Source organism: Ursus arctos, unplaced genomic scaffold, assembly GCF_023065955.2.
Source record: "Ursus arctos isolate Adak ecotype North America unplaced genomic scaffold, UrsArc2.0 scaffold_16, whole genome shotgun sequence".
Taxonomy (NCBI): Eukaryota; Metazoa; Chordata; class Mammalia; order Carnivora; family Ursidae; genus Ursus; species Ursus arctos.
This window is the reverse complement of record NW_026622830.1, coordinates 56623762-56649353: the sequence shown is the minus strand read 5'-3', so window position 1 is coordinate 56649353 and position 25592 is coordinate 56623762. Positions and strand designations below refer to the sequence as shown.

At 53.3% G+C, this 25592-nt stretch overlaps 1 pseudogene; it reads right to left on the bottom strand.

Annotated features, from left to right (window-relative positions):
- Nucleotides 1-36: 36 nt before the first annotated feature.
- On the bottom strand, nucleotides 37-24544 carry LOC113249978 (SH2 domain-containing adapter protein F-like; annotated as a pseudogene).
- Between the last annotated feature and the right edge of the window lie 1048 nt (nucleotides 24545-25592).

Sequence of the window (25592 nt, the reverse complement as noted above, 5' to 3'; positions counted from 1 at the left end):
CTCGTCTAGGGAAGCAAAGTGCTTTTCACAGCTGGCTTGGGTCGCTCCAGAGCTGATTTATGAACAGAATCTGCGCTCGCTTCGCCGCTCCCTCCCCCGGCAGCCCGGGGGGGGGGGGGGGGCGGCGCTGGGGGCGCGGACGCGGCTGGGCCTGGCAGGACTGGGTTTATTTCTTGCATCTGGCCGGGAGCTGGGGCAGCCCGGGGACTGCGCAAGTTCCCTCCGGCCCGAGCTCTTCCCCTCCTCTCTCCACCCCCGAGGCCATCTCCGTCCTTGGGGGGGGGGGTGTCTGCCTTCCCCAATCCCCTCACCAGACTCTGAACAGAGCCCGCCGGTGGTTTAGGGGTGGAGGCGGAGAGATGGCCAGGGCGCCCCGCACTGACCCAGGGGGAAGGCTGCCGTGGGGAAGGGGATCCCCGCCTGTGCCCTGGGGGCGGAAGCGGCGGGGAGCTGCGGATCTTAAACTCCTCCGGAGACCAGCGGCTCTGAAGCCCCCTTCATCCAGGGGCTATCCTCTCTCCCCAGGGATTCCTCTGTCCTCGCTCCAGACAACCTTTTACTCCGAGGCCCCAGAAGGCCTTCCCGTTTAGAATAAATTAAGGAATCTGCAGGTCCCACTCGATCTCTGGGAGAGGGGAAGAAAGACTTGACAGAACATGTCCCTGGGAAGGGCCAGCGCCCTCAGCCAGGGGATGGGCGCAGGCCTGGGTCCAGCTTTGTCACAGTGCCCGGGCCTCACATCTACAGAGTCCGAATGGCCACAGGATAGAGCAGGGACATGTGCTCGGCCCCCTTAATGGGCAGCTTGCGGCTGGTGTAGTGGTGCACGATTTCAGGGACGCTGCTGAAGGGTGGGCTGTTCTGGCCCAGCACGTACTTGTGTTCCTTGGTCCGGGACAGCTTCATGTGCATGAAGCCCTGACTGCTCCTGGGAAGAGGAGAGGAGACCCTGGTGAGTAGGGGCCCTCTCCAGTCCCCCTGCCCTCCCCCACGCCCGCAGCAAATGTGGCTGTTCTGAGCCAGCTGTGTGGGGAGGTGACTAGGGAAGGTGGAGGTCAGTCCAGAAAACAGAGAGGAGGCAGAGGGGATTTTGTGAGTAGGTAACCCTAGGCGTTGGCTTTGTGGTGAGGGCCCTGGGTGTGCCAAGAATGTGTGTGTAGTGAGTGTACAGGGCGTGTGCAGGTGGAAACTGGAGCGACCACCCTCCCTGCCCCAGACCCTGGGACCCGAGCACCGGTGCCCTCCAACCTGTGTGGCCAAAGCTGGTCTACCCTCTCCATCTCTGAGCTGTGGGGGATGACACCGGTGGGGGCTCCTAGTGACGCATGTGGAGACACAAACATCCTTGGCAGGACCGTGTGTGGACAGATGTGACAACCGAGCGAATCTTGGTTGAGGCTCTCTCTTGCAGAAACCAGGGGAGGGGGTGAGCTAGCTGCTCTGGAAGCCCACCCCAAATCCGGGGAGGCTCAACCGCCTTGTCCTGGGGATATCCCTTTACCCTCCTGCTAACTGGGCCTTGGGCCAAGCCCCCAGCTCCTCTGTCCCTGCAGCCTGGGATGCCATCACCGGTGAGGCTGTAACTCCATTCCCTCCCTCAGAGAGAAAGGCTCCACTGCCTCTCCCAGCTCCCTGACACGATCCAGGAAATCCACATCAGTGCCTGGCCCTGCCCTCAAGACAAGGACCCTGCTGCTCAGAGCTCTGGCCGGCTCCCAGCTGTCCGGGCACCCTGTCTTAGAGAGAAAGCATGGGGGTGGGGCCCGAGCAAGAACAGTGTCTGCCCAAGCTACCAGGCCTGGTCCACAGCAAGGAGGAAGCAGTGTTTGGGGGAGCCCTGAAGCCTGAATACTTGTCTCTCGGGGCCAGAGCCTACCTGGGGACAAGTGCAGGGCTCAGAAACTAGTATGGGAGGTAGGACCGGTGAGGGGGGCCCTCATATGAGGTGAGGCTGACAAACCTCATTTCCCTCCCCTGCCTGCGTACAAAGAGGCTTCTGACGGGACCCATTTCACTGGGCCCACAAGTGAAGATGGAGAGTGGATGACTGAAGAGAGGAAAGGGATGACAGGAAAAAAACAGTCCTTTATCACCCATGCTTCCAATTCCTTCTCCCTGCCCCAGGATACTGTGCCCTAAAGCCTGCTGGGGGCCCCAGGCTGGGTGTATGTGTGTATGGGCGGGGGTGGGGGGGGTGGGGGCATCCTTCTTCTGTAGGCCCGAGATAATGGCTGAGGCTGACAGTGACCACACAGGCCCTGGGGAAGGGAGCTAAGGGCCTGAGGAAAATGTGCAGTCCCTGGGGGTGGTAGAGAGGGGAGGCATGAGTAGTCCCCCTCCCCTGTCTGCCCTATGCCATGGCCCAGGCCCAAAGCTGTGGGCAGCAGCTTGGGCCTTGCTTTCCCTCTCCCTCTCACAGTTTGGAGAAAACCCCCTAACCACAATCCACTTGGGATAATCACCTCTCCCCAAAACTACATTATATCTTCTCCTTGAGGGACAGATCTGGCCAAAAAGGGCAATAAAGTGGCAACAAGCCTCCATCTGGATAACTGACCTCCTGGGATAAAGTCCCAAGCAGAGTCATTGCCCAACCCTCAGGAGTCTGGGTGGGACTAGCTGGGCGGTAGGGCCAGAGCTGACATGGCTTCTGGAGGAAGCTGTTTAATCACCAGTGAAAGCCCTTCCATTACAGAGAGCAGAGAAACCTTAATTGTATTTCAGAGAAGCCATTTATATGCAAGCGAGGCTCTGGTGGACAGCTGCTGGTGGGGCTGGATCAGCCTGGGCCGAAGCAGCACCCAGGCCTGCCTCCCCTTTTACTCCCCAGGATAAGGCTGAGCCCCGCCCTGCTCCTTTCACAGAGCCAGACCCTTGCCGTCTCAGCCTTGGACTGTTCCAGACTTGAGGACTGGTGGAGCGATGCAATGGAATAGTGCGGTTCTTGTAGTCCGACTGAACTGAACTGGGTCCAAATCCTGCTTTTGGCACTTTGTTACCTGGTGGCCTTGAGCAAGTCACATACCTCTTTGTATTTCTTTCTGTCTATAAGAAAGAGATTCATCTTCCAGGTCGGCAGTTGGTTTGGAGACGGTGTATACATGGCTCAGCACACAGTAGGTGCTCTGTGACTCTTAACTGTTAAAGCAACACACATTCCTAGGGTTATATCAGATTTTTGACAGATGAACTTTTCCTAAATGCTCCTTTGATTTTATGACAATTGCAGAGTATGAGAGCTGCAAGAAACCTAAGAGGTACCCATCAATGCATTTTGCAAAGGGAGAAACCAAGGCCCAGAGAGGTTCCATGATTTGCCTGGGGTCACAAAGCTAGTTTTATGAAACCCAAGAATAAAATTCAGGTTGTTTGACTCTAGACTGGCATTTTCCCATTATCTTTTAGTTGAAGTTCAATAATTATCCTCAAATGTCTGTTTAATAGTCCCACATTGCTGTATATTGCATTTGTTTGAAGTGGGGGTATACCTGTATTCTAATGCCCCTGAGAAATGTGGTAGGAGGTGGTACAGATGTCCCAGGAGTGATGGGGGCGATGCGAATGAACCCACCATCTGACAGGCTGCCATGTGGGGGGCAGGCTCTATCGGGCAGGACTCCTGGATACCGAGGGGAGGGCTGGCCATTCTGGTAGGAGGCCAGTACCTCTCTGTGTCTATCTACTCCCTAGGAGGAAGGCTGATGGGAAGGGAGCGCCCTGCCTCCCCCATCTTCCTGGATCCTTTAAAACTCAGTTATCAGCCACTAGCGCCCGGTCCTCCTGCCCACTTCTTCAGAGTGAACGATAGCTTTGTGTCCACTGCTCCACCCTCCTCCCAGGATCCAGCCTCCGCCTCCCCCTGCAGAGCCCCTCAGGCAAAGTTCCTATCTCCTTGCCGGTGCTTCAAGAACATCTGGACTGCCATTAGTAAAGATGAAGGTGATAATTTATTTAGCACTTAGCACCATGTTAAGTGCCTCCCATATATTATTTCATTGGATCCTTCCCTATAAGGTAGATATTATTATTCCCCTACTTTATAAGTAAGAAAACTGAGGCCCAGAGAGGTTCAGGGGGCCCCAGGGCACACAGCTGGTAAGTGACATAAACTTTGGAGCTGGACACTGTAGCTTGACTGTTTCCTCTAACGGACTCTGAGCTCCTTGAGGTCAGGGGAGGAGCCTCAGACTGCTCCAGGTCCCTAGGGCCCAGAGTCAGCAAAAGTTCCTGGGGATGGACTTCTCCCCAGCTTGGCTGGGCATGGGGGGAAGGTTGGAGTCTTCTCCTGTCCTGCTGGTTGTCTTCCCATGGATCCTCCTTGGTGCCATCCTCACAAGCTCATCCTGCCTACCGCAGGCCCACCCCGACTCACTTGAGGGACAGGGAGAAATCGTTCTTGCTGGTCTCGCTGTCGCACACCAGGTAGCTGGCCTCTTTGCACGTCCGGAGCACGTTCTCGGCATCTGTTCCACTGATGGCCCCGTGGTACCAGCTGAGGACAAGAGAGAGGAAGGGGGCATCTCTGCTGGGTCCCTCGCCGTCCTGGCCCACCCATTCTGGGTGTCCCCTGCAGGCAAGCCAGTGGCAGGAGGGGAAGGGAGGGGAGAGAGTCCCCAGCTGGACACAGACACTCACACCTGGTTTTCCAGAGGCAATGTTGGGTCTGTCCACTCCCCAAGGGGGCTGCTGGGCTCCACGTTTAGGGGCTTGGCTGACTTGGGGTTCCCTGCAGAGAGTCGGGGAGGTAGCCGCCCCTTCTCCTCCCGGCCAGGTGACAGGCAGCTCTTCTCAGATCCTTCAAACTGGGCTGTGGGGAATATACCAGTCATAGACTCTGAGGACCCTAGAGATAGAGCCCTATAGAATAACCAGGGCTCCACCATTTTCTGCCAAAAGGGGTCAAAGGAATGTTCTGGAAGGGTGGGACATGCTCCTGGGCTTGACTGGCTGTGGGGGTGGGGCGCAGCCCTCCTAGGCCACACCGCGCCTACCAGTCCCTACGCTGTGGGAGGAGAGGGGAGAGAAGCAACATGAGAAACCACTTAAACTTCTCCCTCTGGAGCAGCTGCCTGCCTTCCCCTGTTCCATTCCCCCTCCGGGAGGCTTCAGCGCCGATAATATCATTTCTTTCGCCTCCTCAGAGTTCATGACCGTTCTCCATATCACCCTGCCAAGCCATTCTGTCGAAGTGACTTATGCATTTGAGAACAATTATCCGATTCCCCTTGGTGCCATCCTGACAGGTTCATCCTGCCCCAAGCCGCCGCCGGCCCGCCCCTCCCCCGCCCCCAGGGCTGCTGCCCACAGGCTCCCCGCCCCCACCGGAGACACCCAGCTGAGGCGGCTCTGCCCTCCCAGACCAGGGCAGGCCCACCACTGAGCCAGCACGAGGGAGGAAGCCAGTGGGTCACATGAGCACAGGCACCCACGGACAGGCGATGGAGACCCTCCTTCATCCTGCATTTACAAAGTAGCCCTCACACTCAGGCACAAATGTACAAACAGGCGCTCACAAGCACTTGGCTGCCCGTTCTGTACCAAACTGACAGAGATGAAGTGTTCGGTGCTTCCTTTCTCCTCATTTGGGCTTTTTCTCTCCTTGTAGCACTTTCAGGACCTTCCTGTCTCTCAGTCACCAGATGCAAGGACCAGACCCGTCCCTTGCCCGAAGGGGTCAGACACTTCCTATGCTAGCATCACCCCCACCTCAAGAGTTACTTGCATTGCCAAAGGATTGGGTCAGGCAAAATACTCACAAAGAAGTGAATGTAAAATAGTGGATTTCTGTGGCATGGTGGGCAAGATATTTAGAAAGAGACTCCTTTAGAAGACACCTTCCCCACACCTTTGGGAGGAAGGAGGAATGTGTATTTTGTCCCTTCTTTCTTCCTCCAGGTTCTCCAAACCCTACCCCACTTCAGCTCTGCCAACCCAAGCCCACAGGGCCTGAGGTGTGAGAGGACATGTCACCCTGGCCAGAAGCTCCCACAGGACCCACCGCTGCCGTCCTCCAGGCTGGGCTCAGGGAGGGGTGAGGCTGGACCGGAGATGTCCCTGTCCCCGTCAGGCAGGGAGCAGCTTCTGTCCAGCTGTCCCACCGGCAGAGGCCAAGGTAGGTCTTTGATGACCTTAATGTCAACTGGAGCCAGTAGCAGGAGGGAGAAGAGACACAAACAGGGACAGAGAGAGAGACAGAGAGAGGCAGAGGTTGAGACACCAAAACCCAGAGCCAGGACACAGAATAGCCTAGAAAGGAGGAGGGTCAGAGCAGAGGCAGGGACGGGTTCTGAGGGGGGAGCAGGACTCTCGGAGGGTTGGATGGAGCCACAGTGACCACACCAGGCTGCGTAGTCGAAGGGGGGAGGCACAGGTAGCAAATAGCCGGAGGCAGAGTCTTGCCCTGCCAGCCGTGTGGGTCCCCTTCACTTGAACCCTCATAAGCCTCCAGGGCCCAAAAGGACCAGGAAAGGAGGAAACGAGGGACAACGAGCTGCCCTCGCCTCCCAGCACCACACCCAGGTTCCCACAGCCTCCTGGCACCCTCAGACTTGCCGCCCTTCCTCCTTTTCCCCACGGCCTGGGAAGCCATGGGCAGTGAGACGGACAGCCCAGCTCCAGGCTGTCATGAATACTCCGATGTGGGGGCAGATGTTTTATTGAAATTTACCCCCCACGCCCTCAATCCCGAGCCCTGACAATTAAGAGAGGGATGCCACTGGCGGCTGCAGGGCTGCTAACGAGGTTTCCTAATGACGAGCATAGATTTCCCCATTAAGCAATCCAAACAGTATTGATTCTGCAAGGAGACTTCTGGAGATAACGGTCCCACTCAATGGTGCATGCTTTACCGGAAACAAATCAGAAGCCTGTGGTTTCCTAGTCTGGCTGCCAGGGAGGGGAGGACAGGGCAGAGAGCTGAGTCCGGCTCCAGGATGAGCCCCGTGCCCAAGGAGGGGTGGGGGGCCCTGGGAGTGGGGGTGAAGTCGAATGGTATTTACATCCTTTATGTTCTCACCGAATCAAGAACCCAGGAGCTAAAGCACTCTCCAGGCTCTCCAGGCTGCAGCAGCACCCACTCAGACCACCAACACACACCTTCCCAGGTGGGACTCCAGGCCTGGGATAGGCGCTGGGGTGCTTGGTACAGGAGAAACCTAACCCTCATTCAACAAAGGGCATTTCTCACAGCCTCCCTCTCCCCACCAGTTCCTGCTCCTCCGAATTCCCCCCCCGGGGCACAGGCGTCCCTGGTCTGGCACAGTCTGCTACTGGGAGACACAGCTCTGTGATTCAGGGCTGGGTTCTCGAAAGGTTATACACACAGCCGTTTTCCTTGTCTGGGGTGTTCAATGCCTTCTTTTGTTAAATGTAAGTATTTAACATATGTCACAAGTTTTATCATTTTGTTTGGAATTTCTTTATTTTAAAATAGGCCCTGTCTCCCAAAAGACGGAAGTGGCCTAAGCCTCTTGGCCTCTGAGAGGTGGTGATGCAGGGAGACCCTTCATCCTCCTGTGCCCGTTCCCTGACCCTGCACACAGTGCCGCGCCCACACTGCCCAATTCACCAATCTCTGTGATGCGCTCAACCGTGCTTCCCTGGAGCCCAGCTGCTGGGCCTCCCCCAACCCCTGGGGTCCACTCCTTCCCTTCCCCTGGGCCTGGAGAGCTGTTTAGAGGCCCCAGCAGGCCCACCCTCCCCAGCCAGGGGCTTACCTGTAAAGGCTTTGGAAATCTGTTCCTTCTTCCACTCCCAGGGCTGGTCATACTCCTCAGGGGGCCTCTCGCCATCCTCTGGCAGCCGGGACTCCCGGGGCTAGGGGGCCCCCTCACCCTCTGGGGTGGTCCCCTCCTCCTCTGGCTCATAGGACGTGTCATATAGAGGCAGGGGCTGAGCTGCCGTCTCCTTGGAGCTCCGGATCTCTGCCAGGGCAAGGTGGCGGGGAGGTATGAGAGCATCCCTGGCTGCCCTCCTCAGCTCCTCTGGCAGCGCCCTCAGCAACACACCAAGCCTCCTTCAGAAGAGATGCCACTGGCTTTGGGGACCCAATGGCCGGACATCTGGGGTCCCTTGCCCTTAAAACACCTCTGGGGTTCCAAAAGCATGGGATCCAATGGAGGCCGGGGCAGAGAAGCACCAGAGTGAAAGACAGAAAGAGATCCTTAGGTGGCCAGCAAGGGCTTAGGAAATGAGGCTTACACGTTTTGGAAACGGAGGCAGGGTCCTCTCCTAATCCACCTCCTTTTGGCTACACAGCTCCAGTTCTTCCTTTGCATCCCAAGCAGTATCACTTGACAATCCGAAAATCCTTCTTCGTTGCCCAGATACTCCTGATCACTCCCTCCTTGAAACTGTCCCCTCTGACAAGTCATTTTCGTGGTTGTCCTCTCCCATCACCCTTGGACTCTTCCCCTGGCCCCTCTCGGTCTCTGTTCCCCAGAACCAGGTCTTAATTCGCCCACATCCTTGCCCAGTCTCATGGCACCCTATACACTTCCGGTTACCATCAAGATCTTTCACTTTAATGTTTCAAACTTGCCACTTTCCCCAGAAGTTCTTCTAGTCAGTTCTGTGATTCCCTTTTTGGGATCGCTGATCCCAGTGAAAATCGAATAAAAGCTATGGGGCTACTCCCCAGAAAAATGTGCAAATTTCCATATACAGTTCCAGGGCATTCATGGGCCTCCAAGGGGTACACACCCCTCTGATCTAAATAGGGCAGTCTCCCTCCCACTTTCTCCTTCTCCGTCCACTACACTGCTCTCGTCGGTCCTGGCCCCCGTTCAGCGTCTAAATTCCACCTGTTCACCACCAGTACCCGATGACTCTTACCCTCGTCACTCCACGTCTAGATTACTACTAGGGTGAACCTCCACTCTCCCAGCTCACGTTTCCACGAGCTCCGTGGAAGAACACTCCTGACCGCTCTCTGGCCCCCACCCCTCTCCCAAGGAGGGAGAGCAGCTTATCTGATCACCCGTAGATGCTCGCTCTCTTTCTCAGCTCTGCCTTCTGGCTCTTTCTTCTCCTGGCCCCCGTGAGAGGGCTTACAGCTGTGCCTCATGGCCCAAGCCCGAGTGGGCAAGTTTAACTCTGTGAAGTATTAAGCAGCCCATTGTGGGAGACATAGCTAAGTCATGTTCTCCAATCTATTTTATCAGTAATAAAACTGACATTCTTGTCTTCATCAGTCTGTTACCTTGATTTGACTTCTCAATGATCTCCAAGCTCAGGAGGGGAAGAAAGCCATGTTAATTATTGCTCCCTTAAAGCCTCAGCAATTTCCACAACTGCTAACTCATCTTTCTGATGCCCAGTTCTTCTGGTCTGTTCTGTACACCGCAGCCTCAATAATCCCCTTAAAATGCCATATTTATCCTGTTTCTGTCTTGTTTGAGAATTCATATTAGTTTCCCTCCTCTTCTGGAGCAAGTCCAAATGCCTCGTTCCAGCCTTTGAGGCCCTTCACTGCCCCTGTGGCCCCTCTCATCTTGGCTCCTCAGTATGCCCAACACTAAAACTACCCCTGAGCAAACCTTCCTTTCATCCTGCCTTGGACTGACTCACCCCTGTCCTCCTCTCGGATCACCCCCATTCACTCTTTCCCTGGATCCTCTCTTGACCTCTGCTCTGCTCCCCAAGACCAGGTCTTATTCGTTGCTGTCTGCCCCCGCTCCTTGACAGGCTTGCCCTTCTCAAGCCATGTGGTTCCAATTGCCATAAAGATGTTTCACTCTGACATCACATCATCTCAAGTTCACCACCTTCCCTAAAGTTAGTGATTCTCTTTTTGGGTTCCATGACTCCCGGTCCAACCACTGTCCTGCCCTTCCTGACTGTCCTCACTCTATCTGCCTGATCTTTGGTGGCCTTCTCTACCACCTCACATCTCAGGCACCACAGGCCATCGCTCCTTCTCCAAGACGACTCTCTTGAAGGCAGTGGCCAAGGACCCAAGGGGGTCCACGGTGGACCCATGGTCTCCAAGGACCCAGTAAAGGGATCATGGAACCACTCTTAGTCTTGTGGGTCCCAGAGCCTGTTGTGCAAATACCCAGGCTTCAGAGAGCAATCCCCTAGCCTGACTCCATCACGCACCAGCCATCATCTTTTGGGCCTCATAGGGCTCCATGTAGCCATCATTTTCAGGGACCTTCTCTGGGGCTCCTGAAGCTCCTGCTGGGCCTTCGCCAGTCTCCTGAACATCAAATGGGTCCGCGTAGTCTTCGAGGATTGCCAACTGTGGGAAGACAGTGAGGAGAGCAGGCTTCAGACATCTGAGAGACAGCTCTGCTTCTCCCCAGGTGCTTTGTCCATGGGAGTGAGTCCTGGAGAGAATGTCTTAGACCCAGAGCCCGAGGTATCCAAGGGCAGGCTCTGAGCTTGGATGGGGACAAGCTCTGGGTCTTCCTCTGCAGAGTCCCCTACTAGGCTGCCAGCAGAGTGGCAGATCTACCTTTTCTGTCACTTTTGTGCCTCTGGGCCATCCCGTAGGTTAAATGGCCAGGATGAAGCTCCGAGCATTAAGGCCTGCCTCAGTCCGGGTCTAGGCAGGGCAATAGAGGTGTTTAACACCAGATGGTTCAACAGAAGGAATTAATTCAGAGAGCCAGTTACAAAGGTGTTGGAGGAATTCAAAGAACAAGTAGGGAATAGCAGGCAGCTCAGAGATTAACTCGGTCCATGCCCACAAGTTCAATCCCAGATGCTGAACAAAGAAAAATTTGCGGACCAGCGAGAAAAGAAAAGCCAACTACTCACTTTATGGCACAGTTCTGCTGGTTTATCCTGAGAACATTCATCAGCATGTCATATGTGTATTATTATATTCATTTTAAGGAAACGGAGGCTCAGGGCAGGTAGGGAACAACGTGCCCAAGACCGTTCCACGGAAGTGGAGGAACCCAATTGGAACTTGTGTCCTTTGTGCAATATTATGCTGCCAACCTGCCCCCAGTGGGGATCTTGGCCGTTCTGGGAGAGAGACCACCTTAGGACAGCCCTGAAGAAAGCCAGGGTTTGGGCTCTGCTGAAATCCCCTGGTTCCTGGAGGACAAGAACAGGAAAGGCGTAGCCTTGACCCTCCACATCCCACACTGCCCCTTTCTCCCTCACAAGTGGTTCATGACCAACCCTCCGTCCCTGCTCCAGTCAAGGCAGAGCGAACTCTAAGCCACACGCCCTGAGGAAGAGCTCAAGGTGCTCAGGGCGGGGTGCAGCTGAGGACAATAGAGCTTTTCTCCAAGCTGGGCACAGGCTTCTCGAAGGGGGGAGGCTGAGGTGGAGACAGAGCCCAGCCCACCCAGGGCTGCCAGCACCTCGGGGGAAGCACCGCACACTGAGTTGACAGGCATTGACAGGAGGTGGCTCCAGGGCCTGTGGCATGAGGAGGGGTCACTCCTGCCTCTTCTCCATCCTTGGTGGAGGCTTTGGGTCTGGGCCAGATCAGGATTGTGGGAGCCAATTGAGCAGGGAGGCTATGGGGACTGATTGCCTGCCCACCACAGAGACTCCTCCTGCATGTTTTTTTTTTTTTTAAAGATTTTATTTATTTATTCGATAGAGATAGAGACAGCCAGCGAGAGAGGGAACACAAGCAGGGGGAGTGGGAGAGGAAGAAGCAGGCTCATAGCGGAGGAGCCTGACGTGGGGCTCGATCCCATAACGCCGGGATCACGCCCTGAGCCGAAGGCAGACGCTTAACCGCTATGCCACCCAGGAGCCCCTCCTGCATGTTTTTTGAGCCCCCCGCCGCCTGTGCTGGGCCTGGGAGGGGTCACAGGGATGGGGGGCACTGAGTCCCGGGAAGCTGCTCAGTGAGAAGTGCCTGGCCCAAGCCCCAGTCCCCCCAACTCTACAGAGCCCCCCCTCCCCCAGCCCTTCCCTGACCAAGCCAGTGCCCTTCCCACTGGAGTCCTGGGCTGGACTTGAGCTGTGACCCCTCCCAGGCCCAGCACGGGCCTCCCTGGGGCTAGCCCACGGTGCCTGTAGGCAACCAGGCAGCAGCTCTGTGGGCAGCTCAATGGCTCCTCTGTTCCATCCCTGACTCCACACCCTGCTCCAGGAAACCCTAGCCCCCCGCCCTAGGCGGGTCACCCAGAGGAGCCACCCACGGGGCCGGGAGTCCGGAGCAGAAGCAGAAACACCTGCTGGAAGGTTGGCAAGAAGGGCACCCACCCTGGGCACATAGGATCCCTGTCAGAGGCCAGGGCTGCCTTCCCAGTGGTTTCCAGGTCACGTGAGGAGGTGAAACTGCTCTGTGGGGGAAAGCTGCTTCTGCAGGCTTCTGACACCTTTGCTCTACCCTGACTTATTTTGTTGATGGGACCTTTACCTGACCGCTGTACTCACTGTGGTATACCACATCCGTCACAGGGCCTGGCACAGGGTAGGCGCTCAGTGCACATTTACTCGATGCTCCAAAGGTCTCCCTCTCCTCAGACTCTATCTTCTGGAGTGACACAGACTCTCAGATCCCCATTCGCCCCCACTCTGACCACTCTGACAGACCAGGAGCTGCTGTGGGAGCAGGCTGTCAGGAGAACCAACATTTGAATGGGGAGCAAAGCCTCTGGTTCAAGAGCAAAAAGGAAGAACTGGCAGGAAAGGCCCCTAAAACCAGAGCTAATATTTAGGCAAACCCTCTGGTAGACAGAATGCTACTGAAAGGCTGAAATACTTCCAAACTAGTAGGCAAGTAGCTGCTGCTCAGAGGTCCCCTTGTCCCCACACCTCCTGCCAACCAGATCCCCTCCCTCCTGCCGTCTAGCAGGCTCCAGACCAGGCTCTTGTGCCTGTTCCAATTGGGCAGTGCCCCTCCCAGAGCCGCTGTCCTGCTTGGCTCTCCTTCCTGCCTCAGCCTCTCCTGAGATAGCTGGCAGGCCCACCATCTGGCGTGACCTTCCGCTCTGCAGCTGGACCCTGCTAGGAGTTCCTGACCCCACCCATGGGGCTTGCCAGTCCAAGGGGAGCTAGGAGGGGGCACATGCCACAGGATTTGGGCTCTGCAAGGTCCCCAAAGTCTACCCCTCCCCCTTTCCTCCATGTCTTCAGTTGACATCTGGAAGCCTCTGGTTTTTCTCCTGTAGAATATCTCATAGGATTGGGAAGAGGACAGTGAGTGTAAAAGTCCTTAGTTTGGAGGCTAGAATGGAGTCAGTGCTCGATAGATGTTAGCCCTGCTGCTGATCTCTTCTATTCAGACACTAAAGCCCAGAGTTTAGGTGCTCGACAGGGTACACAGACGGCATCAGTAGAGACAAGACTGCGACCCAGGTCTCCTGACTCTCAGTGCCTTGCTGCAGATTTTCCAGACAACTTGGGAAATGTAGCATCTTCTCTCCTCTACTCGTAGATTTAAAATACACTTCAGCATGTTAAAGGCTCTGAGCAATTGTGTAGCAAAGAGAGCTGTCTAATTTTGTTTAACTCGGCATTTCTCCAAAGTATTTAACCGTGAAATCCTTTCTCTGCTGAAAGTCTGTCAGTTTTGGAAATGGTATACTATTTACCTTCCCCAAGATCAAGCTTTTTGCACCCTCTGTTCCCACTTCCTGCAACGCCCTTCCCAATTTTATCTGCCATGGAAACTCCTTCACATGAAACAAATTTGTTATCATCTTTTTCTAAGTACGAAGAAATGTCATGCTTGTAAGACATTTGAACATCACAGACACACAATGGACGTCAACAACCCTTTTAAGGTGTGTCTGGGGCCACCTCAGGCCTGGGTGGCTAGTGCTGGCCTTCAGGTTCAGGAAATGGTGAACTCAGCACGGGATGCACTCTTCATTCCTTCTCTGAGTCTCCTTCCCGTGCTCGGTGAACACTTCCCATCTCCTGTCTGCAGGGCTCCCCGAAGGTGCCACGGTCCCATGGCATGGTGTCGGCAGCCAGTCTGCCATCAGGCTACCTGGCTGTGAACCTCAGCTCTCCTACTGGCTAGCTGTGAAACCATGTGATCCAACACTCCTGTGCTTCAGTCTCCCTATATCACCTGGGGATAATAACAGAATCTTCCTCATAGGGTTGTCAGAAGCTACTGGGCTAAAACATATCGGCTGCTTCAAAATGGTACCAGGCACACGGTAGGTATTAGGTAATTGTCTGCCATTATATCATTAAAGATGAAAAGACCAAATTTCTGGGTCCTCCAGGAGCTCACAGTGACAGCCACAAAGCAAACTCCAAAAGAGTGAGGTACCTTGAGGTGCTGTGAAGCCCCGGGGCTGCGCCCCAGACTCTGGAGGAAACGCAGGCTCACTGCATGCAGGGACTGGGCTCCCCCTCTGCTCTCGCATGACTAGCGTCCCGCTGGTTCTGCGGGGAGGGCAAGCTGGAGGGGGCAACAGCTACCCTTCCAAGCCCCAGGCCCCAGCCAGCTGCTCCCACCCATGTTCCCCAGCGCCCTAGCCGTTTCCAGCTTCCAACAGGTGGAGTTCCAGGGCTGACTGAGGTGTCACTGAGTCACTGACCAAGCCAACAAGCTGCAAATGCCTTCCCGAAAGAGTGCCACAGCATGAGGAGGCAGCAGTGGGAGGAGTGGACGGGCCTGCCATAAAATCCCCTGGTAGCGCAGGCCTCAGCAGTAGCCCCCCAACCCCAGCAAAGCACCAATGGCAGCAAAGATGGCCAGCCCAGGCCCCAAAGGGTTAAGAGATCTAACCAGTCCGCAAAGGTCCGGGACCCTTCTCTTTTCCTCCCTCTGCCTCCCTCGGAGGACATGTGCAAAATAAACAGATCAGAACTCCAGACTCAGTGGAAGTTATAAGAAGAAAAAGCAAGAACAACAAACTCAAAAAAGGCAAGGACCAGGTCTTCTAGGTGGTGGGTCCCTTTGAGCACCCAGGCCAGTGTCACTTAATGCTATAGAAATCCTGGCACGATCCTGCAGCAGCAGCCCCTACTCGCCCTCCTGACCCTGAGGCAGAGATGTCTTGTTTGACTTCAGACACCCTCAACGTTTCCTTCCCTTTCCTCTTTCTACCTGTCTTTCACTTGTTTCCAAATTTGGGCCTGGAGGATCCAAGTCCACGTGGACGCCATGTATGAGGTGTATCTATTTTTTAAAATTCTTGATATTTTGGGCCCTGTGAACCCCTGTGAGAATCTGGGAGCTCTGAGTCTTTTCCCAGAAAAATGCTCATGCACCCAAATATTTGCACACAATTTCTGGAGCTTCATGAACCCCAGAAGCCTCTCCATGAGCTAAGAACAAGAGCCCTAGTTTCAGTGCATCCAGGGTGCCTGTCTTATTGTTCACATCATCTCTTTCTCTGCCTCTCTGTCACACACACACACACACACACACACACGCGCACACACACATCTTGGCAGGATAGAGGCAAAGGACACACTGTGCAGATGGTCACAGGCAGCTCAAAGCTTCATCCAATTAGGGCCCCTTCCCCGTCCCTCTTTCCTAATTAGATCAGGTGTTTCCTGTTGAAGATCTGAGAAAAGGGAGCAAAGAAAGGAAGGCTCCGTTCTCTCACCCCTCTGCCCAAAGTGTGGCCTGGAGGCCAGACAGGGCCCAGCACCGTGAAGGAGTTCTTCCTATGGCCAGATGGCGAGGCCCTGCCTGCCTGGTTCAGGGTGTGGCTCCTGCTGCTCCCACACCTGCCCTGCCAGTCCTGCCCAGATGGCCACCCTTGCCCCCTTGCCAAATGCAGCAGTGGGTCTCAGGGAGGGCCAGTAGCCAGAGCCCTGCATGGGGAGGTCCTCTCAGGGCCCTGTCTAAATCCCCATTCTTTCCTGCCCGCCACATTCACTTTCCACAGGGCTCATTTCTCCTCAATCTTCTCATCACAGAAGTATTTCCACCCATTTCATCAAACCTCACGACCCAGGCCCTCTCACAGGGTTCTGACCCACCCACCAGCTACTGGGCTCCAGAAGAAGAAGAAGGAAAGTGGGCCAGCCTAAGGCACATCCTGGTCTACAGTCCCTATCTCACCTCAGGAAGTGACCCCACAGCAAAAAGCCAAGAAGACCCGCATGGCTGAGAGGAGAGGAACAGAGAATCAGGACAAAACACTGCACAGAAGAGAAACTCCAGCTCAGTGGGCCAGCTCACCACTCAGGCACAGCAACTTGGGTTTAGGATAAGGGGCTAAGGTACCTAGCCTGGACTCTTCCTAAGGGAAGACTCTGGGATCCCCCAAACTCTGCTCCTAAACGAGAGGAGCTGCTCTCAATGGTGGGAGGCTCCAGGTCAGGGCCCGCAGAGACCATGTCCCTGCCCCTGAGCCAGTCTGATGGCGTCCTGGATGCTTCTCATCACACCCACTGAAGAAACCACAGATTGTGTAGCTCCTGGGAGATCCTGCTGGATTTCATTCCTGTCCCTGCAGCTGACAAAGGAGTCAGACACCTCTTGGCCCCTAAGGTCTGAACAGCCCACAGATCACAGAGCTGACCCAGGCTGAGGCGTGGATGCCCTCGGTGAGAAGAGGCTGTGGATCACCCACGGCCGTGTGGGTGCAGCCCCTTCCTTGGGAGTCTCTGTGGGGAAATGTACAAAAGGGAGCTGTGGTTTAAGGGAGTCTCTGACCTTCCGGTCACCCTAGCAATGGACAGTCACCATTCAACGGACGTAGTTCACTCACCCCTTTCTGTGCTAAGCATGTCAGGCACTTGGGAAATACAGACATGAGGAGGACAATGGTCCTTGTCCTAGAGGAGCCCATGGCTTGGGGGGCAGCCTGTTAGGCCATTCCAAGACTGCAGAGAGGAAGGCCAGGGATAGCTCAGGCCCATGTGCCAATGGGCAGTGGTCAGGGAGAGGACACTAACTGGTCAACAGTAAGCACAAGGCCTAATAATGCTCCCTCTGCCTCACTGTCGCCACCGCCATCACATCACCCAACAGTGCTGAGTGGGTGGCCGGCGCCAGAGCGCCCACGTGGCCAGTGAAGGGGGGCCCAGCTTGGATGTTATCCCGCCCCCTCCCTTGGTAAAGCAACTTCGTGCAGCTCACAGTCTGACTAGTTTTACGCAGCAGCCCCACTGGGATGGTAGTAGAGACTTATAAACTGGAGACACGGAGAGTTTACACATCTCAAGTGCTTAAGGCATCCTAGCTTTTTCCTGCTGCCCATGGGATGGGTGCCTGTCAAGTCATGCCTCTGGGGTTCCCTTGGGGTCACCCACCCCAACATCGAGGCCTCAGAAAACACATCCCCTCACTTCCCTGAGACGTGAAGCACAGAAGCAGTCTTTTAGGCACTCTGTAGGGCCAAAAGTGTTTCAGAATTTAAATAGTTCAGACGTTGGAAGTGTAAAACTGTACATCTACCAAAAGTGACATATCTATCACCCCTGGCAGGGTCTGAGGCCATAGCCCCTAAGCTGACAGTTTAAAATTCCTTCACCTCCACCTTGAACACAAGTTTGCCCCAACACTACAAAAACTTTGGTTCTCAGACCATATCAGATTTCAAATTGCAGGCACAGGATTATGGAGCTCTTCGAAGTCCCACCCACCCAAATCCTATCACCTCACGGCCCACTGCCTGCCCTTCCTCTGACTTCGGAAGGACTAATGGCGCTCAGTCTATAACAGAAAGTATAGCACCTGATAATACTCTGTCTTGCATTGTTCTCATTGTTTTTCGTGCCTTCATTTCATTTTTTTATAATAATACTTTTTATTATGTTAGTCACCATACAGTACATCCCTGGTTTTTGATGCAAAGTTCGATGATTCATTAGTTGCGCATAACACCCAGTGCACCATGCAATACGTGCCCTTCTTACTACCCATCACCAGTCTATCCCATTCCCCCACCCCCCTCCCCTCTGTAGCCCTCAGTTTGTTTCTCAGAGTCCATAGTCTCTCATGCTTCATTCCCCCTTCTGATTACCCCCCTTTCTTTATCCCTTTCTTCTCCTACCGATCTTCCTAGTTCTTATGTTCCATAGATGAGTGATACCATGTGACAATTGTCTTTCTCTGCTTGACGCTTGACTTATTTCACTTAGCATTATCTCCTCCAGTGCCGTCCATGTTGCAGCAAATGTTGAGAAATCGTTCTTTCTGATAGCTGAGTAATATTCCATTGTATATATGGACCACCTCTTCGTAATGCAGTCATCTGTTGAAGGACGTCTCGGCTCCTTCCACGATTTAGCTATCATGGACAATGCTGCTATGAACATTGGGGTCCATATGGCCCTTCTCCTCACTACGTCTGTATCTTTGGGGTAGATAACCAGTAGTGCAATGGCTGGATCATAGGGTAGCTCAATTTTTATGCCTTCATTTCAATTGTAAATTACTGTGAAAGCAGAAATCCTGTTTTGTGCAGCATGCTGCATTTGTTAGGACTCTCTTGGTTTTAGGAAAATGGATTCATTTCAACTTTTTGAAAATGGAAGTAGAGTTGATATACACTTTATGTTAGTTTCAGGTGTATAACATAGTGATTGGACGAGTCTATACATTATGCTATGCTCACAAGTGTAGCTACCATCTGTCACCATACGATGCTATCACAATACCATTGACTATATTCCCTATGCTGTACTTTTAATCCCTGTGACTTGTTCATCCCATAACTGGAAGCCTATACTCTCCTTCACTCGTTTTGCCCATCCCCCAACCCCCTCCCCTCTGGCAGCCACTGGTTTCTATTTATGGTTCTGTTTCTGCACTTTTGCTTGTTTGTTTTACTTGTTAGATTCCACATATAGGTGAAATTGTATTTGGCTTTTAAAAACTGAAGTTTTGGTCTCATAACTGAATAAGTGTAGGAATAGCCTCTGATTCAGGTCCAGCTGGATCCAGGGGCTCTATTATTCCATCAGGATTCCATCTTACTGTCCTTTCTGTGTCTCTCGGCACTACTTCTTTGTATCATTCTTGACCAGGCTTTCTCTATGTGGTCGCCCCTAGACACTGGAGGTTTACAACACCTAGCTGAGCCATCCCCAGGGAGAGACAGCTTCTGTGTCCTGATGCTTTCACAAAAAACTCCCATTGATCACTCCCATTGGCCAGCTTGGTCCTAAAGCAATCTCCATAGCCAAGAGTGATGGTGTTCTCCTTGACCAAACATGGATCCCTGTTTCCCCATGGAACAAGGGCTTTCAGGCATTGTTGGTAGAACGCAAAGTGGTACAGTCTCCAGGAAGGGGCAATTACATATGCATTTTCCCTTTTACCCAGAAATCCCACCTCTGGGAAGCTGAACCATCGATGCAGTGGCAAACAAATGAATATGTGTGCCCAAGGCTGTTCATCGCAGAGTTACTCACAATAACAAAAGATTAAAAATAATCAACTGTCCATGAACAGAGACTGATTTAATAAACTAAGGCACATCCATAATTGGAGCTGCTGAAAGAAACGAAGAATAATATGATGGTTAATTTGATGTGTCAACCTGATTAGGTTATGGGGCGCCCTGATATTTTGGTCAAACATTGCTCTGGCTGTGTCTGTGGAGGGTGTCTCTGAATGAGATTAACATTTAAATTGGCAGACAGTGAAGCAGATTGCCCTCTCCCATGTGGGTGGGCCACATGCAATCAACTGAAGGCCAGAATAGAACAAAGAGGCCTTCCCTTTCCTGACTTAGAGAGAATCCCTCCGGCCTCATGGCCTTTAAACTGGAACATTGTTCCCCCCCCACCTTCAAACTGGAATGTTTGACATCAAGAGAGTGTAAGTAAATATTGGGGCTTTGTGTTTGCTGAGCGCCCTAATGTTGGTCACACAGATACTTTCAACACTACTTCCTGAAACAAATGAATGTGTTAATCAATTAACCCGGGTGTGAACGTTGATACTGGTGGGGCTAATTCAGCCTGGAAAGCAAGAAGATACTCATAGTGGTATCCATCTCTACAACAGATTGAAAGCGTGGCTGGTGATAGGCAGGGGAGGGGACAAGAGCCAAAATGGTGGTCCAACACAGTCTTGTGAGAGGGTGAAAATCTGAAAGGCAGAAAAATACACAGGCCTAGAAACATTTAGTCTGAGCCTGGGAGAGAATCAGTGGATCTGAAGCAGGGACTTGTCACAACCCTTGTTCATTTTTTGAGCACAGCAAGCTCAGAAGCCACCTTGTGCAAGTTTTAACACAATATCTTCTGATAAATTAGGCCATTTTGTGCTCTTCCTACTGTTAAGCTTGCTTACATCCAACTGCTTAAATTCCTTCATAGACTTTCAAATCATGAGGCCGCAGGGATTACGTGAATGTTCTGCGGTATTCCATCATCCCGTGTAACAAAACGTTTCCTGATAAATCACTAAAAATATCTGCTGCTTCATTAAAAGCAGATTTCTATTTGGTGATGCATGCACGAGAGGATGGAGTGCTGGCTTCTGATGGGCATTCCATCCTGCTGCCTACAGGAAAGCGCTAACAGGTGCAGCCAATGCACTACTGGCACACCAGCAGCCTTAAATCCAGAAATCCAGCCCCCTTGGTCCCTGAAGGGGGTGGGAGGGGCTTTAGCTGATTATGCCACGAAGGAAAACAGGTCAGACTTCCTTCTGGTATCCTTTGAGTCCATTTGCATTTTGTGATTACCCACCAGGTAAATATCACCTACTTATAGTGGACTTAAAATAGTTAAATGGGAACCTAGCTGACAAGACTAGACCCAGCCTCCACGGCCAGCAACTCCTTTGCAGTAAAGCCTTGAGGGAGAAGCCTCAGAGTCAAAACCCTGATTAAGGAGGAAAGAGGCTCACGTTAACTCTCACCAGATGATTCTCAACCTCAACAAAGGTTCCATTCTTTGTCCCTTAGATGGGACAATCTGGAAGCACATCCCCAGTGGGACTGTGCCCCAGTTTCTCAGTGGTAGCCTCTTCATTAACACAGACACTGTATTGGCTGCCCCTCTACCTTCCTTTCCTTCTCCACTTCTCAACTTCCTGAAATGAGCTACTTATACTTAAGTGTTTTTCTCAGGGTCTGCTTCTCAGAGAACCAAATCAAAACAATCCTAGAGGTCTACAAGCCGTCTCTGGGCCCAGCAGCACATGAGAGGGATTCCAGAGGCTGCTGGAAGCCGTGTTAGTACAGCAATGCGGTTAGATGAACTGGAACCACAGAGACAGAAACAGCAGGCTAATGGTAATATGGGGGCTGGATTCTGTTGAACCACTTACAGAGAGACTGAGATTCCATATGACTGCAGGTGTGCAAGCGAGCCCGCCTGAGATCAGCTGAGCTTGCCTTCTATCAGCAGAACTGTAGACTTCCGAGCAATAACAAAGGGTGGTTATTTGGACGATAAGATTTGGGGTCATTTGTTATGCAGCAATAGTAACGCTACATGATGCTCGATTTTTTAAATTGAGCTATAACTGACAAAAGTGCATGTTTTTAAGGCATATAATGTGATAATCTGATATACAAGGAAAAAATTGCTCCTATGTGTTACCAAACAAGGAAGAAAAGTATGGAGGTGAGCACCATCGCTTCCAGTGAGGTGGAGGGTGGGCAGTGGAGGCCAGAGCTGACCTGCAGTTTTTAGGTGGAGGTGACATGATGTTTCCATGTCACTGTGGTGAGAGAGAATTGGAGGAAGGTCTGGCAGCAGAAGCAGCTACGAAAGTATCAGAGACTCTAGAATGAAACACACCAGCCTGGGAGTACTATCTACCCCCCAGGCCGTAACTTCTTGATTCTCAAAAATCCTCCATGATGCATAAAATGGGAGAAGATATTTGCAAAACATATATCTGAAGAAGACTTGCATCTAGAATATATAAACAATTCTTCTAACTCAATATTAAGAAAACCCAAGTTGGTTTTTTTTTAAGGGCAAAAGACCTGAACAGCCACTTTCCCAAAAAAGGTTTTAAAATGGCAACTATATGCATGAAAAGATGTGTAACATCATTAGTCATTAAGAAAATGAAAATGAGGGGCGCCTGGGTGGCTCAGTCATTAAGCATCTGCCTTCAGCTCAGGGTGTGGTCCCGGAGTCCTGGGATCGAGTCCCACATCAGGCTCCTCCGCTGCAGGCCTGCTTCTCCCTCTCACACTCCCCTTGCTTGTGTTCAATCTCTTACTATTGCTCTTTGTCAAATAAATTTAAAAAAACTTCAAAAAAAAAGGATATGACCCATTATCCTGGCAAGAGAGAACCCATCCCTGATCCACCAGATGCCAGCCAGGGAACAGTAGCTATTGTGCATCTGACCCAGAGCCTGGGGCCTGGAGGGAACTGCTGCTTCAGAAGAACCGCATAAGGAGATGCACGAAGGCTGGAAATCCTGGCTCCTAGGTCAGCATAGATACTCATGGAACCAGGCTCAGGTGTGTCCTTTAAGGTACCCCTCCCATCTTTTCCCATCACACATAGCAAGCAGGAAAGGGAATCCAGAGATCATTGACAAGAATCCCAGAAAGATTCCAAACTTGGTAAACGGCCAACGGGGAGACTGAGGCTGGAAAGTCCTGAATGCCCTGAGTCCATCTGCAAATTATCTTCCTCTGGCTTTGTCCCCTTCACACGCAGGATTTGATCTCCTTCCGTGTTTTTCCCCACTAGGTGCTGATGCAGTTCCACAGATTGAACTACAATACGACAAGTTCCAAATACGGGGGCAATACAAAACCAAACACAAAACCAAAAAAGCATCTCAACGGAAGGAGCAGGACACAGTCTTCCTGGCCTTAGAGCGGAGAAAGGCAACCCCAGTCCTGGGGCAGGAAGGCGCTCTGGGGCGTACAAGTCTTAAAGACTCCCACTTTCAGTGGTTGTTGCTATTCCTGGGAAAGTCCCTGCAACCTCTAAATCTCAGGAGTTCTGAGGGGCTGTCTCTGCTGTTTGCCCAAATTCATTGACTGAAATGGACGCGTGCTCTGAGTAAGGGGGATTTGGGGGTGCCCTCCAGTGGCTAGGGAGAAGGGCTGGCACTTCTCCTTCCTCCCACATACAGTAGCTGATGACTCTGGAAGATTTCCTAGGTCAGGAACGAATATGAGAGTCTGTGCAAGTTTTCCATTACTGTAGGAAGTAAAAGACCCAAACCACACACCGGGCTCTAAAACAAAACAAGGGCTTTAATCTCCTAACATGCAAATCTATCACGGTACTATTTAAAACAACTAAATGGTGCCCCCTACATAAGGAAATAGATGGGGGGAAGGGGTGTGGAGTAAATGGGCGCAAGGATGCAGCTGCTGAGGAATCCCTGCAGGGCCACTGGACACTTGCTCAGCCCTGAGGTTGACTGCGGCCAGTTCTTCTTCTTGAGTGCTGCTGACCAGCTAGGACCGGGGCTCCAGCTGGCAGGACAGGGTGTAGCTAAGGACAGAGGGACACCTGTGAGTTGCCCAGGAGCTTCCATTCAAGAGTCCCTGCCAGTGTTTGCCCACAGCTGGAGTCTGGCGCCCCGGCAACAAGGCCTGAGGCTGCCCAGGGAAGGAGGATCCCAGGAGTGGCCAGCAGAAAGAGTCCACCCCGAACCTCACCGACCCAGCTCCTGATGGGCCTCACCTCTCAGCCTCGCTGAGCGGCTCCATAGCCTGGAACCAGGCCCAAAAAGGATCCTCGGGCTCTAGGGTGTAATTCTCGGCAGCCACCTGGAGCAGCATGATGTCTGTCATGACTTGATATTCCTGAGCAGAGAGAGAAGCACAGGATGTATAGGGAGCCTGGGAGGGGGGGTGGGGAGCTGCAGGGTCTGGTGAGGGTAGAGCATCGGGACTGGGCACCCATCCCAGGTCCTGGCACACATTGCCATCCTCCTCCCTGCAGATTCATCCGGTCTCCACCTGTTCTCAGAGGTGAGTATCAGTAGCCCCTCCTCCGGGAAGTCCTCCTGGATGCCATGCTCTGTCCCCATCTCCTAACGGGATGGGACTTGCACTGCTTTCTTCTCAAGGGATCCCAGGAAATGTGAGGTGGAGGGGATGGAGCCAAGCAATGTTCTTCCCAGGGACATCTCTGAGGCCCACTCCCTACCCTTCCCTGCGGGAAGCGCCACATATGCTCACCTTATTTCTTTTCTGGTGGTTGATCTCATTCCCCTGGAATGCAGACAAAGTCCATCAGAATGAGGCCCCTGGTTCTTAGGAGCACTTGATTCCCATCCCTTCTCATGCTGCACCATGGCCAGGACCCGTGAGGGGGCCGTGCATACACAGATAGTGGGCCTGGGATCTAGGCCAGGCTCTGGGGTCCAGAGAAAGGAGGACATGGGGCAGATGGACTGGCTACAGGTCGGGACCCTGCAGCACCACCCTCTCGGAAGACAGTAGGGGAGGCCGAAGCCTCAGGCAGGAAGGGGCTGCTGCGGCTACTGAGGTGCTTGCTGACGTGGAGGGTCCTGACTTCATTCTCCCCCCACGGGCAAACTCACCGGGGGAGGCTGAGGTCCACTCAGACAGACCTCATGCAGCTTTGCCTTCAGGAAGCTCTGCTGCTTCACCAGTCTTCGGCACCGGGAGCCGTGGCCTAACTGCAGCCTCACCTCGCTCATCCCTGAGATGGGCAACAGCCCCCAGGCTCACAGGGTAGCCGTGAGGCTGTCATGAGGAGAGGTTTGCCGAGTCCTGAGAGCTCAGGGCTCAGTACAGGGGCGTTCTGCTCCCAAACCTCCGGATTCTGGTCCCTCCCCCACAATCCTCAGGCTCACCCACCTCCAGATAGTCCTCCATGGCGGTATCTAACATCACCAGCTCGGTGAGAAAAGTGCCAAGGAAAGGCACGACACCCTGTGTCATGAGGGGGAGGGTTGGGATGAGTCCCTGCTCGCTGGTGTCCACAGGGACCCTCCACTGAAAATGCTCCAGCCTCCTAGCCCACCGCAGGGGCTCACGTGGAGCAGCCTAGGACCCTTAGCAGCCTCCCCCCCACGGGTTCCCTTTCCCCTCCCCCTCCCAGAACATAAGACTCCTCCTCATCACCTTCAGGGCCTGCTTTTCAAAAATGCCAGGGAATGGAGCACTAGGTCGGTCCCTCCCCACCCGCAAAACCCATTCTCTATGGACCACTCTGGCCCCTCCTCCTGGTCCTTTTGAAATAAGAATTGTAGAAGCTGTGGCCCCAGGAGCCGCAGCTGGAGTGGGAAGGACCCCCCCTTCCTGATCTTTCCTTTTTGGGAGGCTTCCAGCCCTCAGGGAGGAGCCCTCCTCCTCCTCTGACTTTGGAGGCCCTGGGCCTCAGGCACACTCACCTTCTTCTGCATCCTCTTCTGGGCTCCCCGGAGGGCCATCACCAGGGTGGCAAATCTATTGGATGGTCGCTCCTGCAGGGCCAAGGACAAGTTCCTTGAGACCATCATACCCTCAGGCCACTTGCCCCCACCATCTTGGACGTCAGAACCTAGACATCTGACCTAACTCATACTGATCCTGAGGCCCCATTATCCAGAAGCAGGCCGTGAGTGATTCCAGAACAATCTCATTCCAACATTCACTCCATGTGTGACCTTGAGCTTGCAGCCTGGCCTCCCCAAGCCTGTTTTCTCATCGGGAAACATGACAACTCCACCTATCTCCCATGGTCTCCTGAGGACTCAGGGTCCTATTACTCTCATCATTGTTGTGGCCCTCAACCCAGCCCAACCCCATCACTGAGCACAGGTCTGTCCTCTGGGCTCTCCAGGTTTGTAGAGG